Source organism: Urocampus carinirostris, chromosome 3 (assembly GCF_059441175.1).
Source record: "Urocampus carinirostris isolate Australia breed hairy pipefish chromosome 3, RoL_Ucar_1.0, whole genome shotgun sequence".
Classification (NCBI taxonomy): domain Eukaryota; kingdom Metazoa; phylum Chordata; class Actinopteri; order Syngnathiformes; family Syngnathidae; genus Urocampus; species Urocampus carinirostris.
The window spans coordinates 16,794,332-16,818,658 of record NC_142351.1 but is presented as its reverse complement, the minus strand read 5'-3'; the positions used below and the strand labels follow the sequence as shown (position 1 = coordinate 16,818,658).

General features: G+C 40.4%; 1 protein-coding gene across 2 annotated transcripts in view; it reads left to right on the top strand.

Moving 5' to 3' along the window:
- The first annotated feature begins 382 nt into the window (after positions 1-382).
- Positions 383-24,327, top strand: part of LOC148368946 (beta-1,3-galactosyltransferase 1-like) — a 165,852-nt gene continuing 141,907 nt past the window's right edge. The window contains exon 1 of one of the 2 annotated variants that reach the window (XM_088329810.1): positions 383-484. The gene's annotated coding sequence lies outside the window, so the exon portion shown is untranslated. The remainder of the gene's footprint in view (positions 485-24,327) is intronic. The other variant, XM_088329812.1, reaches the window with a different exon arrangement.

Here is a 24,327-nt window from a genome sequence, read left to right as displayed (position 1 = left end):
TATATTTAATATTTAGTTTTGTTGTGCTTTTGTAGTTTTTCTGTAGAAAGTGACAGTGGGGACAAAGTTGGCTGCAAAAAAGTTAACCGCTCTTTGGGGCCCCCTCGTGGTTGCAGGGCTCTAGCCACTTCGTTCGCGTATGCCTCGGGCCGGCACTGCGTAAAGGGCATCCATGTCGCTTTTTGCGCAGACGCTATCATCAGAAACGTCAATCATTTTCGCTTCCCTCCAGAAGTCTGCACGCGCTAAACACATTTGGGCGTCCCCCCTTCTCTCCCAAGACCAAAGCCTATTGGCTAGAATATTTTGGTTAGCGGGTTTCTGATTGGCCGGCTGCAGTCCTCATGCGGGCGCGTGTCATCCTCCCCTCCTAGAGCGGGCGGCGTGCGCCACCGAACGCTCAACATCAAAACCGGCGCTTCTGTTCAGCATCGAACCCAAACAATTTTCCCTACAAGCAGAACGACAGAACAGGAGAGCACCGGTATGTATGCAGAAAAAAATGTGCGTTGCTTGGCTCGGGGCGTGTGTTCGATCCCTTGTGTTTGGAGTGTGTGTGTGAGTATGTTTTCATCACGCACTGATTTTACGCTGCAAGTGTGCTCATGCCGAATGCTGTTGTTTAAAGAACTGAGGTTTATTATTTCTTTATTGTTAATAAATAAGTCTTGGATGTATATTAGCTGAATTTTTACTTTGCAAGTGTGTAGCAACTTGCATGAACAAATGCTGTTTGGACTGCAACACGAGTGGACTTGTTGACAAGCCAACATATAGCGCAGGGGTCGGGGGCGTATTAGGGGTGGGTGGATCGATCCAAATATCAATATTCAGGGTTCTTCGGGTGCTTGAAATCATTGAAAAGATCTTGGGCTTTTGCCTTGTTTCACAAGTCTGCTTAAAAATGACGCCGGCACTGCTCTGTGGTTGCTTCGCTTTTCATTTGCATTTCTTCTTCCCTGGTGATTAACGGCAGCTGGTATTAGTTTGTATGGTGCTTTTTTATAAAGCGGCACATTCAAGTGGACAGGTGCATGCGGCACCTAAACGAGGCACTGTGGAATATGTTTTAGAGCAGGGGTGTCAAACTCATTTTAACTCGGGGGCTACACGATAGAATCAACATTCTGTCGGGGGCCGGACTAGTAGATTAAAGAGAAAGAAAAAGAGATGATGAAATAAGAGAAAGAGGGAGGGAAAGGGAGAGAGGGCGGGACAAAGAAAGAGAAAGAGAGAGGGAGAGAGCGTGAGAAACAAAAGAGGTAAAAAGTCGTGAGAGAGGGGAAAAAAAAGGGAGAGGAAGAAAGAAATCCAAAGACAAATAGAAAGACAGAAGGAGAGAAAAGAGAAAAGAAAGCGCGAAGGGTAGGAAGAGAGAAAGAGAAAAGAGAGATAAGGAAAAAAGGAAGTTAGAGCAAAAGAGGTTAAAAGACACAGAGAGTGAAAGAGACAAAGAGCAACAAAGGAAGAGAAAAAGAGAGACACGGAGAGTGAAAGACACAGAGACAGAGTGGGAAAAAAGGGGTGGAAAAGAAAGAGAGAGAGAGAGAGAGAGAGAGAGAGAGAGAGAGAGAGAGAGAGAGAGAGAGAGAGAGAGAGAGAGAGAGAGAGAGAGAGAGAGAGAGAGAGAGAGAGAGAGAGAGAGAGAGAGAGAGAGAGAGAGAGAGAGAGAGAGAGAGAGAGAGAGAGAGAAATAAATTCAAGTACAGTGTCTTTGTTCGAGGCACCTGGCTTTGGCAACATCATGTTGACATATTTCAACCTGCAGCTTGTTTTTCTCTTGCGCTTCTCCGAGTGTTGTCTCGCGGGCCGGATTCAATCCCTTAGCGGGCTTGATCTGGCCCGCGGGCCGCCTGTTTGACACCTGTGTTTTAGAGCAAGGATTCCGTATCAGTTATGGACATTTATTCTGGGCCAATGTAGTGTTTTCCAGTGGTAATTGGAACGGGAAGAACTTCCTGTAACTGAAAATGTAAGCTTTGTATTTTCGTCATGTTACCCAACATACTATATAGGGGAGAGATTTGTCCCAAAAATATTTCCATACATATTGTTCATATCGACAAATACAGACGCTCGCCTACTTACGACCATTTGAAAACCGGTAGATACGAACATTTTTTTCAGGATGTTAGATTTTGTATTGTGTGCATGAGTATAGGACATTACTGTAGTGCTTCTGTCCGCCTCACCTAGCATTCACCAACTTCATCATTCTGTCACAGCCCCAGTTTGTGTGTAAACATACTATACTGTGTTTCCAGCGTGCTGAGAACATTTTTATTGTTTAATATCTCTTTAATAGCTCACCCAGCATCCACCCGAAGAAGAAATCCAGCTTCCTCTTCCTAGTTCGTGTGTAAACATACTATACTGTATCTCCAGAGCGTTAAGAACTTTGACGTTTTTATTGTTTAATATCCCGTGCATCCATTCAATATGATTAGTGTAAAGTGTAAAGAAGAGGAGAGCCATTTCTTTTGAAATGAAAGTTGAATAAGAAAGCTTGATGCGGTTGAGAAAATGGTTAGATCGCTTTTTTTTCATCCACTCTCTATCACTGAGGAGGACCTCTTGAAGCCCATCTTCCAAAAGTAAGTTCAACTCAGGGTCATTTATTTTTATTGAGCATATTATTTTATGAAATGTTTGTGTTTAGTACAAAACAAAACAGGTTACTTAAACAAGCCTTAAACATACATTCCATACAAAATATAGCACTCAAACAACGAACAAATTCAACTTACAAACGATCATCCGGAATCTATCTTGTTTGTAACTAGGGCAGCGTCTGTATATTCACAAGATCTAAAATCATATGTCTTGATAAATGCACACACAAGATTAAAAATCCCATATGTAAATATAATATATATTCGGGGATCTGCAAAATACATGATTCACGCCGGATTTTTTCTTACAACGGTACTGGAGAAATTGAAAAAATGGTTTTCAAATACCTTACAAAAGTTTTGGAAAGTAGCCATGAAAAAGGTGTTTGAACCCTGGATATTATTGATAGTAAGCAATCGATTCAATTGTCCTGGGACTGATTTTCAAAAAGTGAATTAGGCAATTAATTCCCATATTAAATTGCCATTGGAACGTGATACGTTTATTCTGTTTTTAATGTTGGACACACGCAAGGAGATTGCATTGGATGAAATTTGTTATTTTGATTGTTGTCCGTATTTTTGCTATTGTGCACTGTTTACATCATTGTCACGATTTGCCAATAATATTCTTTGATATCCACACACTTTGAGGCGGATATTCTTTTTGTAGTTTTCATAAAAAAAAAGAGTTTATTTTCTAACAGATATGGGATATGACATTGTGCAATTTCTGTCCTGTTCAAAATATTTTGATGTCCTCTCTCCTTATTTTCAGTGTCTACTAATGTATAAACTTATCAAAAGGGTTATTTCAAAGTCTGTTAAATCATCTTGGGTATTTCTGACTATATATGCTAAATAGCTGACTAGCCAACGTCTGTTTCTTGTGCGTAAGTTGCTTCAGTGCTATATTATGTATTTTTAAGATCTATATAAGTATGTTTAGTGCTTGTATAATTAACCTTTATTGTTTTGTACTAAGGAATAAACATTTCATAAAATAATATGCACTATAAAGATAAATAAAGTTAAGTTTGACTTACTTTTGGAAGATGGGCTTCTAGAGGTGATAGAGTGGATGAAAAAAAAGCGATCGAACCATTTTCTCAACCGCATCAAGCTTTCTTTTTTACACTCATTTCAAAAGAAACAGCTTGCCTCTTCTTTATACTTACCCCAACATTATTGAATGGATGCAAAAGATATTGAACAATAAAAACGTCAAAGTTCTTCGCGCGCTGGAGATACAGTATACTATGATTACACACGAACCTAGAAGAGGAAGCCAGATTTCTTCTACGGGGTTGATGCTGCCTGACCTTTCAGAGAGCCACCTACACTGCAGTAATGTCCTATACTCAGAAAAAGGTGCACACAATACAAAATCTAACTAACAGCGATGTCCGAATATTTTTCGACATCGCAAAAAATCTGTTCGTATCTACCGTTTTTCATAAGTCCAATGGTCATAAAGGGAGCGTCTGTCAACCAATTTTATTTTTTAAATAATTGTGCAGCACTGCACGCTTTGACCTAGTTGCCGAGAAGTCACATGAATATTTAAGACCTCTATCTTTCCTCCCTTAATCCCCTCATACCGATTTGGAATCAAGCACTTTGACAGTTCCTTTGACTGGCTTTAATAGATCAAGACACATCATCACTTCCTGAGTCACGTTCCACACGCTTGCTTTTGTAATAATGCTTTGAGAAAGACGGGGCCGTCACAGGGGCTTTCATCCTGTCAAATTCAGCGCACCTTCCTAATTGTCTTATTCAGGTCGAAGAGCTGGCACATGACCAGATCTTGATGCTTTCGGGTGGGATGAATTCCAGAAATGTCCCGAAGGACATGACACAATGATTTAATCTCAATTAAGAAGATACCTGGCCCATGTGAATGACTTAATATGATGGAGATGGGAAATGGGTCCACGAAAGGCCGGCAGAGGAGACTATTTTATTGTTTTTGTAAGAAATTCACTCATGCTGATAGAAATGATCTCATTCCAGGGTATGACTGATTACAGTATTGCCCATTAAATTATACTGCATGGTAAAACCCCTGTAAAAATAATTTGCACACTCCCTTCATTCTTCACTGAATGAGTCAAGTGTTAACCTATTCAACTTCATTTGGGGTTTACATGCTAAGGCACGCTAATATTTAATGGGCAAACATGAAATAGGAAAAATATTAGCGGGCCCTCTTATATTTGATGACTAAACAGCAATCCCTTTCTTTATTGCGATTTACTAATTATGGTTTTGCGACTTAGCAGATTTTAATCATGCATTGTAATAATAATAATAATAATAATTTCCTTTGTATTGTCATTCTTTGTAACAATGTACACAGAACGAAATGTCGATACACCTGACCCGTTGTAGCGAGCCAATGCAGCCGCAGCCAACAGAGGGCGCCGCCATTTTACCAATGTTGTAAGTCTTAGGTATGACTCGGCCGAGGCGCGAACCAGCGACCTCCCAGTCTCAAAGCGGGTGCCCTACCATCTAGGCTACTGTGTTCTGCATTCTGATTGTCCAAAAAGTCGCCACTAGTGGCACCCTGGTGCTTTTTTCATAAATAATTGATAATGGAAAAATGTATGTTTTTTGGAGGACAAACCAGGGCACATTTTTAACGCTTTCCTATGAATACAGATAAACAGAGTATGCGTTGTCACTGATAACAACAAAGTAAACATTGTACGCAACAACAACCGACATGGCACTCCAGACTGGAGACTGGCTTAAGTTATAAGAGTAGTGCGATATTTGCAATGACATTTACGTTTTCAGAGTTTTCTGCGCTCGTTCAGGGTTGTCATGATTATAAGGGTTATATAAAGCTTTCAATTTTTTGCGGCTTTTTTCATCGACAGTTTTCCATTACATCCGTATGATGGCGACAAAGTATCATGTAAAGTAAAGTATATTGTGTCTCTAATCAATACATTTAAGCAATAAAACCAATAGATTGTTTTTAAATTATGAATGAACAGTACAGAAGTTATTCGTAACTTTTTAAAGTACAATAGTTTTATTTGTTAAACAAATACTTGAGCCTGTAAAGCGGGTTTCTTCTTGAGTATGTAAAGGGACGGTGTGTAATATTTATTGCCTGGTAATGGTACAAACATCTTTCATTCAGTAAAAAAAAAAACAAAATATTGATTTAAATACCAGGCAAACATACATTTAATATCATGGTAATGCTGATTTTTATACAAAAAAATCAAAGGTCGAAAAATTATTTTACATAGTGGAATCCCTACTTAGACTGCCGCCATGTTTGACTGCCTTGTTGCGTGCTTTGGCGCTGGTTTTTGTTCGCAATGGACAACAGTGCCATCTTGTGCTCAAATATTACACAATTGGGCTTTAATAAACAAATAAATAAATAATTTGTAATTGGTGGGTTTTGACTATCGTGGGACAAACAGATGCGGTTTAACTGCATTTACTGTACCCTAGAGCTTCAGTCACTTTCAACTGTGTTTTATCTTTATTTATATCTTATTGCCTTAACTTATCTTGAGTTATTTTGTATTTTCATCTATATATTTCTTAATATTTCTTGCATACATGTACAGACGCTGCCCTACTTACAAATGAGATACGTTCTGGACGATCGTTCGTAAGTTGAATTTGTTCGTAAGTTGCTTCAGTGCTATATTTTGTATGTTTAAGGCTTGTAAAGGAAACTGTTTTGTACTAAAAAAATAAACATTTCATCAAATAATATGCTCTATAAAGATAAATAAAGTTAAGTTGAACTTACTTTTGGAAGGTGAGCTTCAAAAGTTAGGCGACTTCCTCCTCTGCGGTAAAAAGTAGACGAAAAAAAGCTATCCAACCATTTTCTCAACCGCATCAAGCTTTGTCATTCCACTTTCATTTCAAAAGAAACGGCTCACCTCTTTTTTACACTTCACACCAACCATATTGAATGGATGTACGAGATCTCATCTCATCTCATCTCATCAGCCGTACCGCTTATCCTCAGTAGGGTCGCGGGGGGGGCTGGAGCCCATCCCAGCCATCTCCGGGCAGTGGGCAGGGGACACCCTGAACTGGTTGCCAGCCAATCGCAGGGCACACAGGGACAGACAACTCATTCGCTCATTCACACCTAGGGACAATTTGGACCGGCCAATTCACCTGAAATGCATGTTTTTGGAACGTGGGAGGAAACTGGAGTGCCCGGAGGAAACCCACGCAGGCACGGGGAGAACATACAAACTCCGCACAGGAAGTCTGGAGCTGGATTTGAACCCACGACAGGTTCCCATGACATGAACTGTGCCGCACAAGTGCTAACCACTGCGCTGCCGTGCTGCCCCGGATGTACGAGATATTAAATAATAAAAATGGCAAAATTCTTATATTCTTAATACAGTATGGAATGTTTACTCTCAAACTAGGAAGAGAAAGTGGACTTCTTCTTCGGGGTGGATGCTGGGTGACCTCTCACAGCGCCACCACACCCCGGTAGCGGCGGAAAGAAGCACTACAGTACTGTCCTGTACTCGGCTAAAGATGCACACAATACAAAATCTAACTTACAGAAATGTCCGGATATTTTTCAACATCCCGAAAAAAATGTTCGTATCTACCGTTTTACGTTAGTCAAATGGTCGTAAGTAGGGGAGCGTCTGTATATCCTGGTTTGAACTCACTTTGTAAATTTTAACTTCCATTTCAAATTTGAAATTCTTTTGTAAACAACGTACACCGAGGCTGCAAATAAAATCAATTAATTAATTTTGTCAATGACAATAAAGACAATCATGAATCTTGTATTCAACACAGGTTTAAGTTGTGGGATGTATGATTTGAGGTGTCCTGAAAAACTTTAAAATTAAATATTTTCTCAGCTATGGTAAATTTAACAATGGCCAACCGAGTTCAAAGAGCCTTTATATATATTTCGTATCGACCATTTTTTCTTAGGCGGAATGGTATAAGTATATATGTACCTGTCCCACCAAAGATCCACATTCACGCTGGACTGGATGATGAGGTTTTTATTACAGTTTCTGCAGATGAAATGAGTCACAACATTAGCTTCTCTGCTGGCTTTGATCTCTTCGATCTCGTTGGCAGCTCGCTCTGTAGACTCCCCAAAGCATATCAAAGAGCTTTCTTTTCAATTTACATAAAATACATTTTAGAATATCGCAATACATTTTTACATCCATTTTAACAAGATACTTTTAACAAGAGATCGTGTGTTTTTTTAACGTTTACAATGAATTCAACATACTTTTTTTTAGTCTGAATTTTAACCAACATCACCCTTTTTATATATATATGTGAGAAAATAAAAATAATAATAATAATCAGTATAAAAACGGATACAATTTACCTGCAGATGAAATGAGTCACAACATTAGCTTCTCTGCTGGCTTTGATCTCTATAAGGGGAACTAACATTTTAGCACAACAGAACCAAAACGAAAATAAATCCAAACAGCTTGACAACATCAATCACATTACTGTGCATGTTGAGAGATTTGTCAGCTGTGGTTATAATGTTTAAAATTAACTCTTTTTGTGGAGCACCAGTTGATGTGTCTTACCGTTGGCAGCTCGCTCTGTAGACTGCCAACAAAACCCCGCCTTCCGGTCACATGTCAAAAGCCAAAACAAACCCTACCCCATACCAGCAGGTGGCACTGTTGGACTCATCATTGCAGGACACTTACCAAAAACTATACACATATTTCAGTAGGAATTTCAATAAAACAAAAGTTATTATTACACCCGTTACATATAGTTTCTTAGTGTCTATTTTTTTTTTTTTTACGCTGGCAACTGTGTGGACAGTAAAGTAATTGTGCAGGGAAACGTGGTTCTTTACTGTGCATATGACACTTACAATCGAATTGAATTGAATGGAATTAAAAATCCCAGGGAGAAACATTACTCCTTAATTAATACACATAAACATAACATTTTATATAGGAAGTGTTTGGAATTGAGTTTATAGTTGCAAAGGGCTCGCCCGGGTGCAATAAAGCACCGTTGACATTGATGAATGGTGCCTGTAAAGTGCACGCAAGGATGTAGTATTTCAAAGCAGAGGATTGAATTGCAATATACAATGTTGACGCACGTTTCTGCTTTTGATGCGCTTTTTCCTGTCAACAATGTTCAAAGGGAAAATCAGTCAGGATGCTCGTTGTTACACTGGCAGTGTTGGTGCCTTCAGGGAGCTTTGCAAATATCAGCGTGGCTTTCTGTGTGTCTCACTGGGAAGATATTTTTTAAGAGTTCTGTTTTCTTTACTACATTCCTGATTCTTACACGTGTAAATCAACACTCACTTCTTAACTGATAGATGCCGCTGTATGTTGTAATGCAATGAAAACAAGTGCTTAAAAACCACAAATAAGAATGCAAACTACGGAGAGTCAACCAAAATGCACCATTTAAATTTGTTTTTGTACAGCCTTTTAGAGATTTTTGGATACCTGTAGCAGCAAGATTGAGGACAATTATGTGAGGCTAAATAAATGCTTGTTATTAACTTTTGAGTATTTTAGAAAATGCATGTTTATATGAAAGTTCATTTTTGTTTTCTTATTAATTACGTTTATCAATATTGTTTTTTTTTAAGGTGTAACTTTTTTACCACTAAACAATGCACTGTCCCTTTATTATATGAAAACAATTTGAATAATGATTAGCATCAACTTTTGTTGTCATAGTAATATTTGTGACCTATATTTCATGTTGAAAATGTCTGTGGATTGTGTCACGTGGCGTGGTGGAGTGGAAGGGTTGACCGGACCAGAACGGAGGCAGGAGGCAGGAAGGGAGAACTCAATTGCGTGACGATCCATAAGTTTTATTTAACAAAATAAAAGTCGTCCAAAAGTCAGGGACAAGACAAACAAAAACATTCTTACAATCAGAACAGAACGGTACAGAGTTCCTCCGGCACGAACTCAACAGGACAGGGCTTAACAGACGGAAAATGTTTAAACCTAAAACAGGACAAGGCATAACAGACCTGGGATTGTGTAATGAGACAGCGCCCGCCAAACCCAAAATCCAGCCTTAAATAGCAGACCAGCAATCAGCTGATCTGCTTCAGCTTGAGTTCGGGGGCGTGGCATACTGGTCGTCATGGCGACCGTGACAGGATTGTTTGTTAATGCTACTTCCATTCCAACCTGGTCAGCCTTTTTATTTCATTAATCATTTTTTATTTTATATTATACTTAATTATTTTATTTCTATTTTTATTTTTGTTAATGCAACATCCATTGCAGCCTGGTCATTCTGGAAGGGAGATGACCTCATGTGCGATCCTTTCTCAAGGTTTCCTGATTTTCCTCATGCTGAGCTTTTTGAGTTTTTCCTTGCCCTCATGTAGGTTTTAGATCAGGGGATGGTGTAATAATAGTCTGTGGTTTGCAATATTGTGTGGTCTTTGCAGACCTTTGAAACTCCTTGTGGTTATGAACTATACAAATAAACATGATTTGACTTGATTTAAAAAACACAAAAAAAAATTGGATAGTTTGGAAAATCGAGTTCTTTGTTCACATGTGAGCTATAGAGATTATCCATAGAATACAAAAACCTGAGCAACCACTTGAAGACAAATGTAATTTTTGAGCGTGTTTGCCCTGTTTGTTTGAACAGTTTGCTCAAGCTCTCTTACCTGACATTTTCCGCTGAGGGAGCGCAGTGCTAGAACATGAACAAATGATCGTGCCTATGTGTTCCGATACAACTTTTATGCAGACCGATAACGTACCATTTATTAGGACAAGCCCTCCTTTTCTGTTCTAGTGAGTAAAACCTTTATTTTCCACCACCTGGGTTTAACTCTTCGGAACCAGCCAACCACAGCACACACTAGCAGCAAAAAGGCAAAATTTTCATGTCCAGGATTTTCTCAAATAAGCATATTCTTTAATGTAAAGAAGTAATAGCATGAATCAATATTATTTTCTTAACAGCTTTGTCAATGCATGCATCTTCCATTTTTCAGAACAAATACTTTGTGTAAAACAAAACAAACTGAGCCAGTGTGTATCATCCGCTGTTTGATTTTGTGCACCTTAAAACGAGTGCTTCAAAGCTCAAGGAAGATAACAACCTACGAAGACTTAAAATTACCGAAATACAACATCTTACTTCTCACATATTGCCCAGCCTTTTTGAGCTTTTTGGGTTCCTGTAGCAGCAAGATGGCAGCCAATCATGTCCGCTTCCTTTAATTGAGGCTCCATCCATCAATCCATTATCTGCACCGCTTATTCTCAGTAGGGTCACGGGTGTACTGGAGCCCATCGCTGCTATCTCCAGGCACTGGGCAGGGGACACCCTGAACCGGTTGCTAGACAGTCGCAGGGCACACAGGGACGGACAATTCGCTCACTCATTCACACCTAGGGAGAATTTGGACCGGCCAATTAACCGAACATGCATGTTTTTAGAATGTGGGAGGAAACCGGAGCTCCCGGAGGAAACCCATGCAAGCACAGGGAGAACATGCAAACTCCACACAGGGGATTCGATCTCATGACCTCAGAACTGTGCCACACACGCGCTAACCACTGCGCCGCCATGCTGCCCTTAGTTTAGGCTCATGCCATGTAAATAGATATTTCTCTAAGTACGAGTATTTATTTTAGGAGGTGCTAAATAATAGACACTGTCTCTTTAGTGTAGCGACTAAATTAGGAAATTGATGAGATTGAGTTTCTGTAACCATGCACTTTTGGTAGGCTTGGTAAACCACACAGAAAGTGTGAGGACAAAAACAGATGGCAAAATAATTTTCTCTGTAATTAAATTCAAAACAATCAATAAAACAGATAAATTACACCATTAGACTCGATTTGATAATGACAGGGGTCTGCCTGCTGATAAGCAGCTAGGTCTATATGTGCCTGTGTGTCTTCTTGTATTTGTTACTTTCTTAGGCCCATTTTCAGGATTTTTTCCCATCTTTGTATGGGCCAGTACTCCTTATTTGGACATTAAGGATATCCTTGTCACTGGTGTGACTCACCTGTGCTTGCTCATTTGGTGCCAACTGCTTCGGACTCTGATTTGCTCCCTGTCCCTATTTAAACCCACTCCTATCTGTCCCCTTTTGTCAGTCCGTCTGCGAACCTCAGTTAACACTAGGCAAAGCTTTTTCGACCCTGACTCCCACCTGTTTTTTTCTCCCGTCTGTCCCCCGGCTATGACCCGTTTTTGATCCTGAGCACGTCTACTCCCCTCTCCTGGCTTACGACTCGCTTACGACCTCGACCATGTTTTTGCTCTCCTACCGACCCGTTTTTCCGTTCCCAACACCGCCATCGCTCGCCACGGAAGATCCACTTCCGCGTTTAGAGCGACCCACTTCCGGCGTCCAGCAATCCCTGGATCGTGGGCGCAACCCTTTCTCTTTCCTTTAATGAAAGTTGTGAGAAAGGTAACGCATTTAGGTCCTGTTTCCGTTCTAAAGCAAGTGTCTCAAACTTGAGGCCCACGGCATTAGAGTTTGACGCCCCAGCCTTAATATGAAAGTTTAAAATAACAATAGTCTATTATTTGAAGACTACCGTATTTTCCGTACTCTGATTCGATTAAAAAAAAAAATCATTAAATAAAAAGGAAATAACACATAAGTCGCACCTGGTTATAAGTCGCATTTTGGGAGGAGGCATTTATTTGATAAAATCCGAAACAAAAAAAATACATGTCATCTTGAGATTCAATACAAAATTCAAATAAAATAAAGAACAACACGATGAATAAGTGTACGGTATACTAACGTTACATGATTAACATGCCTGTTAAAGTCAGTGACGACATGACATATTAAGAGTTATTCAGATAACTCTAACATAAAGAACATACCTATTAAACTATCATCTTCTCTACAGATAACAAAATCCAATTAAATATTCATCCTCAGCGTCACTTTTACCGGTAAACTCCCGTAACTCGGGAGGTAGACAATTCGCCGCTTCCTCCCTCCGTTTTTTGTTGCTTAAGTCAGACTCATTGTCACCTTCGTTTCTCCCTAAATCCAAAGTTTCGTTCTGCTACTCAATTACCGTTTCCGCCTGCATATTTCAATATTTGCAGCTTGTAATCTGCAGAATAATATTTTCTTATTAGTCTCATTTTTGTCCAGATCTTCTCAGTTGTTTTTATAAATTATCGTGTTGTGCTGAAAAATGTCCCTCCCACAACAGGGCAAGGTTGAAATGATCAATACAGACCTAGAGGGAGAGATGATAAACCCGAAATGAAAAAAAAAAAAAAATATGTGTTGTAATGTGTTAAAAATTTTACACATAAATCTCACTGGAGTATAAGTCACACCGCCGGCTAAACTGAAAAAAACTGCAACCGGTAGTATGGAAAATGCGGTTCATGTTACTGTACATTGTCGTACATCTGAAAATGAATGCTTAAAAGTGCAAGAAGGAAGACAAACCACAGAGACGCAAAATGACAAAAAAGAACCATTTTTATTCAGATTTTTTTCCTCACAAGATTTTTATGTCAGCTCCCTCTCGCTGAGTCTCATATTATGTCAAATTACTTTCTCTACGTTTGAGTATTTTAGTACTGAAAAATGAATTATAGCGAGTCAATTGATCTGGGTTGTCGGGCACAGTAAGACAAACGCAGGAATTTTTTTCCTAACCAAACTTAATGCTTACTGAAATATTATTCATTATACATATTTGTCCTATCAGATTTCCATACAAAACTAACATCGATCATTGTGTTTCCTGGCTTAGCTATGTGTGTGAACAGTAGGGCTGCACGATATTGCGATGTGATGTAGTGCAATTGTGTGATCGCAAGACACTGCTTTTTTTTCCCAAGGATTTAAAATTCCCTCTTTGTGAGTAATGGAGAGTTTGGCCAACCAGAATTGTCACATTTTGGTTATTAACGGTACCGGACAATTAGAGGCAAGTTTTAATAGCACGAGCCAATAAATGCGAGGCAAAGTTTGCAAGCATCACCCAATGGCACACACCCACGTGGGAGACTAACTTGAGCAGTTAGATATATAGATAGATAGATAGATACAGTGGAACCTCGGTTTTCGAACGGCTCTCAGTTCGAACAAATCGATGTTCAACCAAAAATTTTGAGAAATTCTTGCTTCGCGGTTCGGTCAAAAATTCGGAGTTCGAACGCCGGTAATGCGTGAGTGCGTACGCTGGAGTGCGATGCTGAGCGGCGTACGGGTGTAGATCGCCCCCACCCTTCGTGACCAACTGTTATCACGTGCGCGCTTGCCTCTTTTTGCTTTCGCTTTTAATATCGGTGAACGGAGTGTTTTAGCCCCTAACTATGCCTCCGAAGAAGGTCGGTGCAAGCAGGACAGATGAAAAAAGAAAAGTTGTTTGTACAACTATTGCCTTTAAGAAAGAGATAATAGCTAAATATGAAAGAGGTGTGCGAGTTTCCGATCTTGCTAAGAGAATACAGCATGCGCCTTCTGCTGACCACAACAAAGGTAAGAAATCCTATTCATAATTCTTTTCTTTATTTTTCTTTATTATTTTTTTTTTACAATTTCGTGTTAGCGTAATCTTTCGTACGGAAGATTTTGATAACGCGAACGTACGATTAGCCTGGGTTAGCTTTATGATTCGGAGTAAACATTCAGGGTGTTGGAACTGAGACCAAAATTCAGGGTGTTGGAACGGAGCCCACTTTCCATTGAAGCACTAGTCACTTGTGGTGCTAAATGTCTTGTAAACGACCTGATTTTTTTTTTTTACACGTTCATGTTAGCGTAATCTTTCGTACGGAAGATTATGCTAACGCGAATGTACGATTAGCCTGGGTTAGCTTCATGTTTACGTTAAACATTCATGGTACACATTCAGGGTGTTGGAATGGATTACAACGATTTACATTATTTTTAATGGGAAAATCAATTTCGGTGATTGAACAAATCGGTTCTCGAACAGGGTTCTGAAACGGATTATGGTCGAGAACCGAGGTTCCACTATAGATAGACACTTTATTCATCCCCGTAGGGAAATTTACACTTCCAGCAGTATCCTTGTGTTGAAAATAAAACAATAACAAAGTAAAAGGAATATAATACATAAATACCCAATGTAACGTGTTGATATAGAGTATTTAAATAAGTAGACAGCAACCCTAACAAAGCTTGCCAGTAGAAGACGCTGTTTTCTTAAGGGTAAATCATGTCAGTCAAGTCAAGTTTATTTGTATAGCCCTTAATCACAAGAAGTTTCAAAGGACTGCACAGACTACAGACTACCATAACACTTTCCCCTGATTGAAAACCTACATCAATCATAAGCCTTAATCACATGACGGCAAGGACAAATTAAAAAACCTCAGCATAAGGAAAATTAAGAAACCTTCAGAAGGAGCCGCACATTATGATTAATTACTCACAGTCACACACACGCACACAAAAACCAGTTGAGAAAATACACCTTTCTTTAAAAAAACAAAAATCGCATCTAAATAGCAATACTTGTCTGAAAAATCGCTATTGGGTTTTCACTCCAAAATCATACAGCCCTAGAACACTGGGTGCAAACTTTTCCAGAAAGACTTGAACTGGCGTTCATCCAAGCTTTTATCTTCACACACTTTACGACCGGTATTGTGGGAAACTCATTCACCGGTTTATTTTAAATCCTTCCCATCAATCCTCTGTATTGAGTGTGCATTGGAGGTGCACCCTCTGTTGTCAGTCCTACAAGTTTATATCCAAGCAACCCATCTGCCCTTCACAAGCCTTGCTTGGTGATATTACTCGGGTGAACATAGTGTGCTATAAAAACCACAATCCTATAAAGCAAATCTACTTCCTGGCGATTCCGCTCCTGCTGGTTCAAGTGTTTAGCACCCGCAAAATAAGCGATGGTGGTGATAATGTTTTGGTTTGGATCCAAGTACATATATCTGTTTGTCTGTCTGTTTGTTTGTTTGTTTATTTGTATGTCTGTTCACCAAAAAAGCAGGGAAAGAGTTTACATATAACCACCATCTTTCTCAGGCAGTGAGGTAGGTTACCCTTGATGTGAAAAATGCCAAAAAAGAAGGTAACTATAAAAGCAGACTCATCACTTTTGGTTTTGTTGACTCAGCATGTTTTTCCCTAGAAAGACATTCATCTCTTCTTGGTCAGAGCAACTGGAGGGACGAAAGCATGACCAACTTGGGTGCCGAGGTGGCAGGGTTGGGTAGGGTTACTTTAACTTGATTACTTTCAATTACTTTTGGATTACTCCAATACCAAATATGCTAATAAAAGACAAAAGAAACTAAATATGAATAAAATTACAAAATTTTGTGCAGGCTTGGGGAGTAACGGAACACATTGAACGGCAAAAATGATGTTGGCAAGCTGTTTGGATTTATTTTCATTTTGTTTCTGTCGCATTTTATGTTAGTTTTGCCAGAGATCAAAGAGATCAAAGCCAGGAGAGAAAGCTTGTCACGTGTTGTGAGTCATAATTTTATTCATATTTAGTTTCTTTTGCGAGGTGGTTAACTTGTTTTTTGGTGTTTGGGCATTTGGGTTGGCCATGGTAATTTTTATGAATTATGAATATTTTTTGCTTCTTTTTTCTTTCTTTGTTTTTGTGTTTGTCTTGCTGTAGGTCACCCCTCTTGAGGGCAATGACCAGGGTAGATAGAGAGATGGATAGAAGTAGGTTAACCCAGATGTAAAAACTGCCCAAAGAGCTGACCTGGCATTTTTTGGGGTTTGCTGACTTGGCAGATTTCCCAAAAATACATTGTACACTCCCAGGTCAGAACAATTTTGGCCGGGATCACAATCTTTCACAAGCAGTCAGGTGGGTCCTTCTTGAGGTGAAAATGCCAATTGAAAACTGACTCAGCACTTTTGGTTTTGCTGACCCAGCATTTTTTTTTTCTCAGCAAGACATTCCCTTGTTCAAGAATGAAAAAAAAACATTTATTTTCCACACGATGTTCAAAATGGATTGACCTATGTTCAAACAAATGGCCCCAAAAAGTCCACTGAGCACTACCAGTAAAACATTACACTTTCCCAGGACAGATCAACATTGAATATCCACACCAACTTTTAGTCAGTGTCACGATTGCCCATTGCCGTCACTTTGGCCCACTCGTTTGGCGCCAGCTGTTGCTTGTTGCCTGATTGGCTCCCCTCCTATTTAAACTCAGTGCTCTCTTTCACTACTTGTCAGTCCGTCAACGTACCTCTGCCCTTGCAAGACGTGTATTTTGACTCTGTCCTGTAAAAAGCCGCAAAAAAAATAAAAGCTTTATATAAGCCTTGTAATCATCACAACCCTAAACAAGCGTAGAAAACTGTCCTGCTTGTGCATCCAGTATCCGGTATCGCTCCCGTCTGTCCCGTACTGTCCGGTATCTTGCTCCAGTATCCAGTATCGATCCCGCCTGTCCTGTCCTGTCTGGTATCTTGCTCATGTATCCAGTATCAGGCATCGATCCCGTCTGTTCCGTCCTGTCCAGTATCTGCTCGTGTATCCTGTTTCTGGTATCGATCCCGTCGGTCCTGTTCGGTTTTGTTCTTGTCTGCCTCTGGCTTCCTGTTTTCCTGCGTCTGACTTCTCTCTCTCACTTCTTCCGCCCAGCGATCGCAGAATCACTGGCATTTGTGTTCACGCGCATGACTGCGCCATTCCCATAAAATAAAGCTGCCCAAAAAAGGCTGACTCTGCATTTTTGTTTTTGGTGGCTTAGCAGCTTTCCCAGAAAGACATTTGACTTTCTCAGGACTAGAAAGGGTTTGGCCAGGTTCACAATCTTTTACAAGAAATCAGCTAAGTCACTCTAGAGGCTCTAGAATGACCTAGAGGTGAATGACCCTGCCAAAAGCGAAATAGCAACTAAAACATGCTTTTGCGTCTCTAATGACGCACAGACATTCTAGCTAGTTTCATATTGCCGGCTGGCTGCCATTCTTTTCTACAGTCAGATTGGCATCATACACAAGACAAACAGGCCTGCCCTTTAGATTCTTGGAAAGACCATCTGCCTGCCTCCCACCTGTCTTTCTTTCCATCATTTGCTTGTCCATTGTTTGGGAGTAAGAGTTAACATTTTGCCCTAGGAGACTGGACGCTAACAAAACTGGGCAAACTTCATCTAAGGTTCAACTCATTATAATGAATAATTTTTCATGTCAATTTATTATTTAAATGGACACTGTGAAACATGTTACTGTGTTGTGTCATGCAACTGAGCACGGGTGCTGCAAAGTACAATGAAGAACACAAACTACGGAGACTCAAAGCAACCAAATCACACCAAATTTTTCTTCATATTTTTATGTCCAGCTTTTCACTGAGTTTTTTGGTTTTTGAGGGAGACCCTCAGCAGAAAGATGTCAGACAATCTTGTCAGCACCCTCTACGTGAGCACCATGTTATGGGAACTTTTCAATGCAACTGGCAAGATATATATTTTTCACAGTTTTGCTGCTATTCTAGAGTGGTGATGGCTCAGGGAAAGAAACAGTCTCCGTCAGCCAGGGTAAGAAAAGTCCTCTATCATGTTGTTGGCTCTGTTTCTGTATCACAAGCCGGAAATTTCCTCCAGACCGGGTAGAGAGCCGTCAATGATTTTCTGGGAAGTGTTGTTGACTCATGGTATGGTTTTCTGCCCACTGCAATGCTCCCAGAATACCAAACCGTCGTATATGATTTGCATGACATGATTGTGCTTGACCAAACATAATTTCTGGTTTTGTTAAATCATAAATCCTGCAAAATATTATTCTGTTGGTGATGGACTAATTTTTCTCAGAACTAAAAAAGACAAGACTGTAGTGAAAAAGAAAAAATAATACAAAATGTGTTTTATCAGGAAGATGAAACACACTACTATTCCTCACCAAATAATGTGTGGAAATATGTTTTTACACGAAAGCATTTATCCATTTAATATCGACAGATATACAACCCCTAGGAAAAAGTATGGAATCGGTCAAGTCAAGTCAAGTCACGTTTATGTGTATAGCCCTTTATCACAAGGAGACTCAAAGGGCTGCGCAGGCCACAGATTATTGCAACTACAGACTATGATTACACCATCCCCTGATCTAAAACTTACCTGAGGGCAAGGAAAAACTCAAAAACCTCAACATGAGGTAAATGAAGAAACCTTAAGAAGGGACCACACATGAGGTAATCCCCCTTTCAGGATGACCAGGCTGCAATAAACAACCTGGTCATTGTTTTGTTTTTCGGAAGTTTTTTTATACAAAAAGAAAGACCCCAACTACAAAAAACACCAAAAAGGAAATTCCCCCCCCAAAAATTCTAAAAATGATCAGGATTGTTTTTTTTTGCCAAAAAAGAAAATACATTTTCCGTAAAACTAAACAAAATCAAAATAACTAATTTGATTGACTTACTTTGCTGACAGTCTAGCCCAAACGGACCACAAAAATCGGGCCGATTCCTCGCGGAACTTTTGGGGTTTATGACACGTGTCCCCCCCCAGTGGAAGCCGACCATCATGCCCATCAGTACCATGACAATTTCCTTTTCTTAATTGGGCACCTTGCTTTGATTAAGTCTGTTCGTTAGTCAGCAGTTAAAAACAGTGCAGTTATCACACCTTGGAGAGCTCCTGGACTAAGTGGATTGGCAAGAATTATGGCCCAAACAAGAGAGATGTCTCTTGAGACCAAAGACAGGATTGTCAAAATTCCTGGAGAAGGTAACTCTGCTCGTCTGGTTGCCAAAGATGCGGGCTGATCACAGTCAGCTGTATCAAAGATTTGGATCAAGTACTAAGTACAGCATGGGAAGGTGGTTTAAGTCAAGCATACTGATAGGCCAAGGAAGACATGTAGGCGTCAAGACAAACAACTGGAGGCCGTATGGCTTGAAAACTGAAAATGCACTACAAGACAAATGAAGAGGGATGGCAGGAAGTTGTAGTCATTGTATTTGACAGAACAGTGCAGTCACCTAAAGAGAATGGGAAAGCTAAAAGGAAACCATCGTTGACGCTTAAACAGAAAAGAACAAAAGTGCAATTGGCTAAGGAGAGGCAATCATAGACTGTGGTTGACCTGACTAAGGTTGTCTTCAGTGATGAGTCGCAAATCTCCATTGGACAAAGTGATGATGCTGGAACTTTTGTTTGGTGCCGTCCCGGGTGAGATTTAGAGGACTGCCTAAAGAAAACAAAAATTCCCACAGTCCTGTAAGATATGGGGCTGCATGTCAGGCAAGATGATGATGGCTTTGGTCAATCTGCAATAAACTCACATGGATGCATTGACATTTTGGACAGCTTTCTTATTCCTTCAATTGAAAACACGTTTGGGGATATTGAACTCATTTTCCAAGATGACAATGCAGAGCAAAAACTGTGAAAGCATTCCTTGGAGAACAACTCATCCAGTCAATGACCTGCTAATAGCCCAGATTTCAACCCAATTGAAAACCTGTGGCGGAAATTGAAAACAATTGTCCACAGCAAGGCTCCGACCTGCAAAAATGGCAACTGCAATCAAAGAGAGTTGGCACCAGATTGATGAAGAATACTGTTTGTCACTCATCAAGTCCATGCCTCAGAGACTGCAAGCTGTCATAAAAGCCAAAGGTGGTGCAACTAAATACCATTGATATGTTTTGATTGGTGTTTCTTTGTCTGTTTTTTATGATTCCATATTTTTTTTTTCCCTCAAAATGGAGGAATTCCATGTTTTTCCTCTGTGCTTGGTCTATAAAAGTAGCTTTTACTGGCCACCAGAAAGTCATTTATTCATTTCTTTTAGTGTTTCTGAATGCCAAGGAGTTGCACTAATGAAAAACCTTATTATTTTTTTATGCTTTTTATCTCAATTTGATCTGCAGGAAAACATGCCAGTGTTAGTAATTGTCCAAGACTGAAGATTCCATACTTTTTTGCCAAGGGTTACAGAAAAAAGATGACTTTTTAAATGTTGATAATAAACAGATAAACACGGATTTTGGAGCTCAGATATGTTTTTTTGCTCTCAACAGCTACAGAATACTTTTTTTATATCACAGAAAAATCTACAAAAAATTATGTTAATAACTTGATTTGTTTCCTCAGTTTTTTACTGGTAGAATTGGCAAAAATCCAACACGCTGCTTGTATGTCATTATTTTTTTAGGGTTTCGACCGTGTAGCAAAAAAAAAAAAAAAACTACTCCCACAGTAATTCTCATCATAGCAGCAGGACTATGTGGGTAGCGTTTGATCATTCTCGATGCTTTTTTATTTAATGATCTTTTGTTTTGCTAGGAAAATGTAGCCTTAAAAAATGTATTTCATGTACAAGACAGTTGGTTTGTTGCTGGAGACAATAAATTATGCTGTGAGTACACAAAAAGGATTCTCCTCATTTGTGATTTCATAAATGTGATAAAATGATTACACTTATTGCGCAGTCCCTGGGTTTTTATGGTGTGACTCCCTGCGGGCTAAAGCGTTTAGATTTTAACTGATAATGTTTATGTTTGATCAAAGCATGTTGCGATTGTTGTTGCAATTCCTGATTGTCGTAGGCGTTTTTAGGCAGAACGGACGAGAGCAAAAATTCAGCGGTCATGCCGTGACATGGCCTTTCGTTGCTTCTCTCAGCTCCCACGCAGGTTTGCAACGCCAACTCTTTTAATGTCAGAACCCGAACAGACGTTTTCACACCAAGCTTTATTTACGGAAGCGGGACAGTCATGTGCGGGAACACAAACGCCAGCGATTCGGCCATCGCTGAGCAGATGAAGCAGGGTAGAGAAGTCAGACGCAGGAAATCCGGAAGCCAGGGGCAGGCGACTAGGATACCGGACAGGATGGGACCGATACAGGATACATGAGCAGGATATCGGACAGGACGGGACAGACGGAATTGATACCAGATACAGGATACACGAGCAGGATACCGGACAAGACGGGAAAGACGGGGTCGATACCGGATGCAGGATACACGAGCAGGGTACAGGCGAGGACGGGACAAGCGGGATCGATACCGGATACAGGATACACGAGCAAGATACAGGTGAGGACGGGACAGACGGGATCAATACCGGATACAGGATACACGAGCAGGCTACCGGACGGGATCGGACCGATACAGGATACATGAGCAGGATACCAGACAGGCCAGGACAGACGGGATCAATACAAGATACAGGATACACGAGCAGGATACCGGACAAGACGGGAGAGACGGGGTCGATACCGGATGCAGGATACACGAGCAGGGTACAGGCGAGGACGGGACCAGCAGGATTGATACCGGATACAGGATACACGAGCAAGATACAGGTGAGGACGGGACAGACGGGATCAATACCGGATAGAGGATACACGAGCAGGATACCGGACAGGATGGGACCGATCCTGGATGCAGGATACCAGACAAGACGGGACAGACGTGGTCGATACCGGATACAGGATGCACAAGCAAGATACCGGACAGGACGGGACAGACGGGACCGATACCGGATACACGGGAAGGATACCGAACAGGACGGGACAGATGGGATAGATACCGGATACACGAGCAAGAAACAGGACGGGACAGATGGATTGATACCGAATACTGGATGCACAAGCAGGATGGGACAGACTTTAATACGTGTTCAGTGTAGCTGAATGTGGTTCTGACTGCACGCCAAGACACGAGTAAGACATTTACAACGTCTCAATCACGGCACGTTTAACTTGCTCAAAGTTGATATGATAAAACCTCAGCCAATTATAACGATCGTGCATTTATATGTCTTTTTCAGTAGTATCAAAACAATGGTTGCGTTCAAATGCGCCACTCAATTTTGCACTTCATAACCTAACTTGTTTGGATTTCTCCTTCGTTATTGTTTAAATACTCCATTGCCTTGGTCTTGTGCTAGTTCTCTGTCTTCCATTTCAAGTCCCAAGCACTCTTGTCTCAGCCTTTTGTTATTCCAGTTTACCAAACCCTCGCTTTCCTTTCCGTATCACAAGCACTGCTTGACGAACTATTGTACTACCGCCTCCGCTGTTTGGGTTTACTGGAACACCGACCCTCGCCTGCATCTTGGACCACAATTGTTGTCTCGCTACCTGACTTCCTGTATACCAAACTCTTCTCGATAAAAGGACTCCGTTTTCTGCACTAATCGAGTGTTTCTGCCCGTGCTTCCACACTTCCCCAACTGGATTCTTGACAGGTTTTTAGTGCAGGGGTAAATGGAAAAGAAAATACCAGTAGGCGTCATACTGTGCAAAGATACTGAACAATACTATTGTCTTATTATGTAGAACTGTTTGAACAATTCCAAAAAATCATGTGAACTTGGGGATAAAGGTCTAAAACACAGGTGTCAAACAGGCGGCCCACGGGCCAGATCAGGCCCGCTAAGGGGTTGAATCCGGCCCGCGAGACAATACTCAGAGAAGCGCAAGAGAAAAAACAAGCTGCAGGTTGAAATATGTCAACTTGATGTTGCCAAAGAAAGGTGCCTCGAACAAAGACACTGTACTTGTATTTCTTTTTCTTTCTCTCTCTCTCTCTCTCTCTCTCTCTCTCTCTCTCTCTCTCTCTCTCTCTCTCCCTCTTTTCTACCCCTCTTCTCCCACTCTCTGTCTCTGTCTCTTTCACTCTCCGTGTCTCTCTTTTTCTCTTCCTTTGTTGCTCTTTGTCTCTTTCGCTCTGTTTCTTTTTAACTTCTTTTGCTCTAACTTCATTTTTTCCTTTTCTCTCTTTTCTCTTTCTCTCTACCCTTCTCTACCTCTACCCTACCCTTCGCGCTTTCTTTTCTCTTTTCTTTCCTTCTGTCTTTCTATTTCTCTTTGGATTTCTTTCTTCTGCTCCCTTTCTTTCCCCCTCTCTCTCGACTTCTCTTTTTATCTCTTTGGTTTCTCACGCTCTCTACCTCTCTCTCTTTCTTTGTCCTGCCCTCTCTCATTTTCCCTCCTTCTATGTCTTATTTCTTTATCTCTCTTTTTCTTTCTCTTTAATCTACTAGTCCAGACCCTGACAGAATGTTTGTTCTATCGTGTGGCCCCCGAGTTAAAATGAGTTTGACACCACTGGTCTAAAAGATTTCGCAGACGTGCACTGTTATATGTTGAAAAGCAGGCCCGTTGAATAACTTGGCGGGTTTTTCTGTTCAAGTAACGGATACAAGTTGCAGTTTGACCCACTGAGATTTTTATTCTTGGTGTCGTTAAGTCTGAAGGATTGGATGTCATGCCTTTATGCTGCTGCTTTCAATCAGAATTTGCATTCAACAAGGACCCATTACTGATTTCACTTGTTTGACTTCTCGGCCTAATTATAGCATGCAGATAATCACAGGCTCAGAAACAGCATGCCCAGCGTCATTAATCCACGCCTTACAAGATGTGACACCAATTATTCAATAATATAGCAGTTTGATTCTCTTGATGCATGTTGAGGTATTGCTACCCAATACAAATGTGACATTTGCTCCGTTTCTGTATGTCAGAATGTGACTCAAATTGATTGATTTCCAATTTTACAATTTTAGAACCTCATTTTATTATGCCTGGGCAGTTCTGTTTATTATGGAGGCGTCAAACAGCTGAGCTTTACAAACTCCTTGCATTATTGAAATGCAGACTTACTTCTATTTTAACGTTGTGTCAGGACCAGAACGAAGACAGAACCCACTTGCGTTTGTTTCTCTGAGTTTTATTAGGATCCTGTATCTGACATACAGGATCC